Below are 7,079 nucleotides of genomic sequence, written 5' to 3'. Positions count from 1 at the left end.
ACAAAAGGACAGCAAGTAGGGCAGGCAGATAACTGTGGCACAGCATCTCACTACTGTGGCTGCTCATTCTCTGTTTCATGCTAGCTGCAGCTGAGGGTCAGCACTCGGGACCTTCCCGGCTGCTCGAGCAAAAGAGTGCACTGTCCCTGCCTCCGCCACGGCTCTCGCCTGCTTCTGCACAGCTATGTTCCCCTGTGGTACCTCGTAGCCCTTCCACAAAACTCACGTCCAAGTAGTTGATAAGAGGCTCGTTGGCTTCCTGGAAAACTGAACAGTCCTCGGTGTACTGGATCATGTCTAGCTTGTGAGCCTTCCAGAAGTCGGACAGCTGTCTACGGTCCCGCAGGATCTTCCGCAGGGACTTGTGTCTCCTCAGGGGCACCCTAGGGAAAAAAAAGCATCCTCCCAGTAAGTGAGGTCCTGAGCAGCAGGAACTAGAAAACTGGAAGAACAGCAATGGGTGCTGAGAGGGAGACACTGCCCTGGTACATGGGATGGGTATCACTATCACCAGCTTTGATTTTTTTCAACCTCTCCCAACCTGCTGGCTTGTGCGGCATCAAAATGATGTCCCCTGTCTTCATGGGGAAAGTCAGGACAGAGATTGGAGGTGGAAATCCCAGTCCGTTTGCCTGCTGACTGCAGTGGCTGCGACCTGGTAATGATTCCTTTGCACCTCCCTGGCCCTGCTCCACCTAGGTCCTCAAAGGGGTTGAGAACTGCATTGATGCTGGCTCCCCACCCTCACCCGAGCAGGCAGAGCTGTCCCTGCTGTTGCCAGGCACAGAGGCAAAGAGACTGGCTCAGCAGGTGATGCACACAGGAATAAAACCCAAGGGCCTAGAGCCAAACAAGCTGCAATGGAGAGTAATATAGACAGAAACCAAGGAAACTAAAGTCATCAAAATGGATATCACTTGTAAAATGAGCAGAAATAGAGGTGGTCTCACTGAGGAGCTGAGAGCTGGTGTAAGTACAGAGGGAGGCTCTTTCAGCTCGCTTCTTCCTCCCCATTCTCGCTCTTCCTGGCATCTCCTTTTCCTCCAGCTGCTCCATGCGTGATTTACCCCAGCCTAGATTCCCTTCTACCTGCTTACCAACAGGTAACTCATATTGCCTCAGATGTCCCATCCAAAGTTCCCCCACCTCCCCTTCTTGCTGTATCCATCCCTGGAGTTATCTCAGAAGATGTTGGGGCAAGGAACCAGCCACCCGGAAGATATTTTTGGTAGAAGTGGAAGCACCTTGGCTCCTTGCAACACTGGGTCTGACTGGCGTTCTCACTCAGCCCGTTGAGTCCAGGAGACGGAAATTTCCCATGCAGGATGTCAGGGACACCTCTCTCTCCTGAAAGGCTGAGCATGTGGTCCTGGCTGTTGATCATTTTAATGCTCTCTAGTGCAATAGTCCACAGGTCCTTGGGAACGAGCCTTTGGTAAACACTGGACCTACCAGTGCCTGAGTGCCTGGAGAGCTAAGGAAACCCGCTTACCTTTGCAACCCACTAGCCAGCCAAAGGCAAAGCATCAGAAGAAGCAGCCGCTGCATTCTGGAGGCTCAGGTCCGATGCTTCGTCCAAGCTGCTTTCTCTAACTGGTGAGAACAGAACAAATGCTTTGCTCTTATACCATCAAGCACCACCCAGCCCTGATGTATTTGAGCCCTGCGATAAGACTCCTTAATGTCAACATTGAGCCTTTGCAACGGGAATGAATCACTGGTCACCTCCTCCATCCTGGTGGCAGGTGCTTAAACGCCAATGGGCAGGTGGTTCCCTTAGCTGGGACAGGTTTTTGCACAGAAGTAGTAAGGCCCATCCAAGGCGTCCTGGAGTTTCCCTAGAATCCTTCCATTGCTGGCGGGTGGGAATAGAGTCCCTGCATTTAAGACATAGTTGCAGTTCCAGAGACGGGTTTTTTACATGCCTGGCGTTGGGGAGGTTGATGGTTTTTGTTGGAGTTATCCATTTCCTAGGTTCTACTGACCACATTTTGCTGGGCTTCAGTCCCCACTTTCTGCACAACAGGGATAAAAGCCTTTGCCTATTCCGTTGCAAGGAATTTGGGGCAAGGAACATAGTTATGTGCACAGTGCTGAGCACATCAAGGCCCTGATCATGGCTGGAGCTGCATGCATTACTGCCATACCATCACACCCTCTGCGAAGCCACTAAGATTGTAGCTGGCCTCCACCTCCTGATATTACCAGTTCCCTGTGGTGATGTGTAGGCACTCTTGTGTCTTCTTTCCCCCTTCATTTATTTCCCCCTTCATTTATTCCTCTTTCTCCCCACTTCCACTTGTCACCACCCACAGGTGTCTCTGCTGGTCCCCTCTGAAGGGCATTGGGTCCAGAGTTAAATGATACGATGGAAACTCCCCTCCTGCCTTTCTGGCAGCAGAGGAAATGCCATTTTCCATTTGGCTAGCAGTCTCATTGCTCCCCACTCACACCTACCCAGGGCTGTGACCAGGCCTGTCTTCTTCCCCTGCCTCTAGAACTGCAGTTACCCCCTGACATTAGCTTACTGGCTTGAGACAGAGATGGGGAGGCCTGTTACTAGGTTGAAGCTTTATACAGGGACTTAAAGCTTTGCTCAGACTCACTCTGGGCTGGTTTGATGGGACAGGGCTGCCACCTTCTGACCAGAGGGAAAATTGCTGGTAGAAAACTGTATTTTCTACAAGGAAAATGCCCCCCTTTGCTTTTATTGCTGAGGATGCGTTTCTGAAAACTATTAGCAAAACGTTTGTCTTTCATCTCTCCCTGCACCCTTTTCTCCCCCGTCTCCCCATTTCCTTTTCCTCTTCCCTCTTTTTCCAGTGGCAAAATAAACAAAATAAAAAACCCAAAAGGGCAAAAAAATTAAAAATCCTAAAATGCCAAAAAAAAAAGGGGGCTTCAGGTATCCTGATTGTAGCCATCTTGGTCTACAGGCAAAAAGAATCAAAACTCGTGGCAGAGGTGATATCTTTTATTAGACCAACTAGATAATTGCAACAAAAAAAATTCTATATTTGTAAGCTTTTGGGCGCACAAACCCTTCATCAGGCGTAGGAGATTGCAAAGATTGTAGAAGTTCTCCTAGGTAGCAGTGAAAATTCATATTTCAGAAAAAAGCTTCAGAACATATTAAGTCTCAGAAAGGAACAAGAGAACACAACAGAACCAAACCATTCCCCCTGACATCTTTTTATTTAAAAGGCCATTTTGACATGAAGTATTGACCAGTTATGTAACTGAGATTCCTGGCCTCGTCATTACCAGCCTTGATTATTGATCTGTTTGCTTGAACTTGAAAAGGGAGGCTTATGGAGCTGAAGAATTAACACCCCTGCAGTCATTCATACCATGGACTACAGCACATTATTGATCCCTGATCATTCTTTGATGCAGCTTACATGAAAGTTGCTACACAAAATAATTCCAGACTCTGCTGCATTACATTTCAGCCTGTGTAGCTGTGATTGCTCTGTACAGAAATCTCCAGTGACACCAGTTGACCCCCACGGTCTTGCTGAGGCTCCTGTGTTTAAAGGTCTTGGCGAGGCAGAGCACAATATGGTACAGTAGTCTTTAGCAAATGCCAGTCTGCTGTGTTTATGGATTGGCTATGCATGGCAATTAGCCCACAGAGCGGGGAGACTGCTTTTTCTCATAATTATTCAGGAAGGTGCTGGTGCATTGCTGCAGGAAATTAATGCATCTGTGTAGTCAATTAGGAACCAGTGCCCCAAGCACAGCCTGAGTTGTTTGGTTTGGTGTCCTGGTAAGAAGGCTGGAAAGGTGGGGGTAACCAATGGTCCGATGAACCTGCTAAAAATCAGATGTAGGGCTTGCTGCATGCTGAGAGCTGGGGTCTGCTACAAGGAGGTGAGATACCGGCTTCAGCCACTGGCTGTGGGTATGGGTACACGGTGGAGTTCAGGAAACAGAGTGGGTGGGGTTGTTTCCTGTGCAATATGGAGAAGACAGGGAAACCACATTCGCACAGCTGGATTCCAAACTGCCCGGCTTAGTAAGGATGCACAGATGTGCATGGCAGAGCTGCTGCTGTCTCCTGCTGCTCAGTAGGTTTTGGCGCTGTGTTTTCCTTTCCCAGGCATCCCCCGCCCCTCTCCTGGCTGCAGGGAGAGAGAAGGCACGGAGGCCTTTCTAGTGGTTTTATGCCACTAAGGCTCCTTCGTCAGAGGTGACTAGCCGCAGCCAAGGAGCTGGGAGGAAGTTCACAGGGCATTTAGGGTCCAGCTCATACTTCTGGAGGCTCCTCTGTGGGAGAGCAGGAGTGAGGTGTATAGTTACAGTGGCTCGTACATGGGAAGGACATGAAGCCAGGTGTGTGGCTCAGCTGTGGCACTGTGCACTGTAGTACTGGGATGCTGGGCACTGAACACTGGCCATGGCTGATGAGAGCTGGGAAGGCATGGCAGGGACTGCTCCCAGCTGGGGACAGAGCTGATCATTGTATGGAAAAGGACCATGTCTAGCTGCATTTCCATCCCCCTGTTTCCAACACCAGCTGATTACCAGCTGAGCTCTGAGAGAAATTCTCTTGCCACACCACTTATTGCATTGCTCCATCGATGTGCTGTGCAGCCTTGTAGTCCACTCTGATGCATCTGCCCTTGGTTCCTGGCAGAGCTGGGTTATGGGACTAGATGGGCTGATGGTGGTCATCATAGAGGACAGTCCAGTTGTCCTCTGTCCTCTGTTGATACAAAACCTGACGCCTTTTATGTCCTCTATTTTTCTCTTCAAGATAAAAATAGAGGACATAAAGGTGTCTGATTTTGTATCAACAGAGGACAGAGTAGCAGAAAACCGTAATGTCCTCTCTGGCAATTGTGAAACTCAACATAATGACAAATAAATATTAGAAAAATGTTATAATGGAAGGAAATGGAGACCAGCCAACCCTAACCCTTGGCCTGAATTTGGATCGTACAGGTGCCTTTATTATGTAGGATCCTGCTCTGAACATCTCAAACTTTGAGATGTTGGAAATCCAGGCCCAAGTGTCATAGTTTATGCTCATCCCCAGGTGATAACAGGGCCTCTCCTTCTTCTTTGTTTATACTACGTGACATTTAGGAAGCCCAATCAAAGATAAGATCCTGCTGTGGTAGGTGCTGTGCTGATCAGTAACAAGCACGACAGCCTCTTTTTGCTCAGCCTTTGTGCCACACAGGATGCAGCAGGTAGATGAAAGCCGGGTGTGCTCTCCTCCCGCAGCTCCGGCCCGGGGTGTTGCAGACGGAGCCCCCTCGCATGGCGATGTCTAAAATACAATGTCATTTTGTGCCTGTGCCTCCCCAGAGCCTGGGTGCAAAGGAAGTGCAAGAAAAGGGGGTTTGAGCAAGAGCTGGGGCGATAACCCACCAGCAGGAGACTCCTCATTGCATTGCTAATGCCAGTGGATTGCCCTGCTTTGCTGCTGCTGGCTCTCGTGTCAGGTAAACATGGCGCATTCTTTACACAGGTGGAAATACCCTTCAGGCTCACCTGCACCTCTGTGTGGTGGGCCACGTGAGTGGGTGGCAAATGCTGTCTTGCTGATTAGATGGCAGCTTCCTCCCACTGTGCACCATGTGGGGCAGAGGAGACTTGGTGTCCTTGACTGGAGTGGGAGGGCTGTCCATGTCAGGACTGTGCGTTTGGGCTCTTAGTCAGAGGTGCAAAGAGAAACTGGTAAGGAAAGGATTTGCAATAGTATAGGCAGTCTCTGAACCATTCTTAAGTGAGTGACAAATTGGCATCGGTAAACTGCACTGAAATCTGCAGTTTTCATTTTTACCTGCTCGCCGATGTCATTAAAAATATTCTTTGAGAAGTAGGAGCTTTGTGTTAGAGGCAGTTACCCATGGCTGTGAAAGCATCAACAGGCTCTTTCTGCAGAACTGAGTCTTGTTTGACATAGATTTGCCATCTTGGTGTGCCTCAGCACATGCTAATTAAACATGCTAAGGAGCAATCCAGTGTGATTGCAGTGGGGGAAGTTTCTTGATTCCAAGATCATTCAGATAAAACGATGGTGGGAATTTATTATTATAATCGTACTGTGTCTGGTGTGCGAGTCTTTTTTTTCTTTCTGTTTGGCATTATATTAACAGAGGCATTTCTTAATGTCTTAAATATCGCCTGTACAGTTCTGAATGCAACATTCCTGGCATTATTTCTTGGTATAAAAATATGTTCCCAGTAATCAGTTAATCTTAGCAATAAGCAGAGCTGAGGGATACTCAACTAGATCGATGCATTCTGTTATTGTTCAGTGAATCATGAATTTCTTTAATGGTGTTGAGCCAGAATGTAAATGGGTAGATACTACAACATCAGCTGAAGAAATGATTTGAGTGAAAACAGCACCATTGGCTGAATGGTATGTTTGATAAACAGAACTAAAGAAGCTGTATTAATAGGAGATCTCACTACCGCGCTTTTTTATTAAGATGGGGACGGACCACTGAAACGTGCATGAGAATTATTGTGTCTGTAATCTCGAGAAGTGAGAATTAGTGAAGGTGTCCCATAATTAGAAGTCAGAATTATTGTAAATATTCAGGAAATTAGTTCACAGCAGCTTGTAGCCTAAATGATATATAAAACTTAACTGCTATTTCTGAAAGTGCTTCAGATAAAAGTGAGTATGGGCTTCAGGACAGAACTTGGGTGGAATTTCTGGTCATCTAGTTTACCTCAAAACGCAGATTCAGATCAATCAATCTTATTTGCAAATTTGTGCCAAACTTAGTGAATGATTTCTTTTTTAAAAGGCAAAAGGAGAAGTCAAAACTTTCTGTTTTGATACAAAGATAAAAGTCCTTTTTGTCATAAAGACAAAGATTTCCCTTTTTTTAAATGTACTTCAGTTAAATTTGAAAAAACCTACACTTAAATTAAATGAATTGTTTCATTTCACATTGAATAAAATGTTTGGCTAAAACACAAATCGATTCTTTTTGGGATAGGCGAGAGAGTTTACTTTTAGCGTCTATGAGAAAACCCAGATTGACCTGGAATGGAATGATTTTTTTTAAATGTACAAGTTCAGCCAGTGAACCACAACATCAGATATTCAC

The 7,079-nt window shown here is 46.9% G+C and overlaps 1 protein-coding gene across 4 annotated transcripts in view; it reads left to right on the top strand.

Moving 5' to 3' along the window:
• Positions 1–7,079, top strand: part of LOC102374233 (CMRF35-like molecule 8) — a 64,769-nt gene that overhangs the window by 50,551 nt on the left and 7,139 nt on the right. The window lies entirely within an intron of this gene.

The sequence above is a fragment of the Alligator sinensis genome, unplaced genomic scaffold (assembly GCF_000455745.1).
Source record: "Alligator sinensis unplaced genomic scaffold, ASM45574v1 scaffold1322_1, whole genome shotgun sequence".
NCBI lineage: Eukaryota > Metazoa > Chordata > Crocodylia > Alligatoridae > Alligator > Alligator sinensis.
Note: the sequence above shows the minus strand (reverse complement) of the source record. Positions and strands in the feature narration are given on the sequence as shown.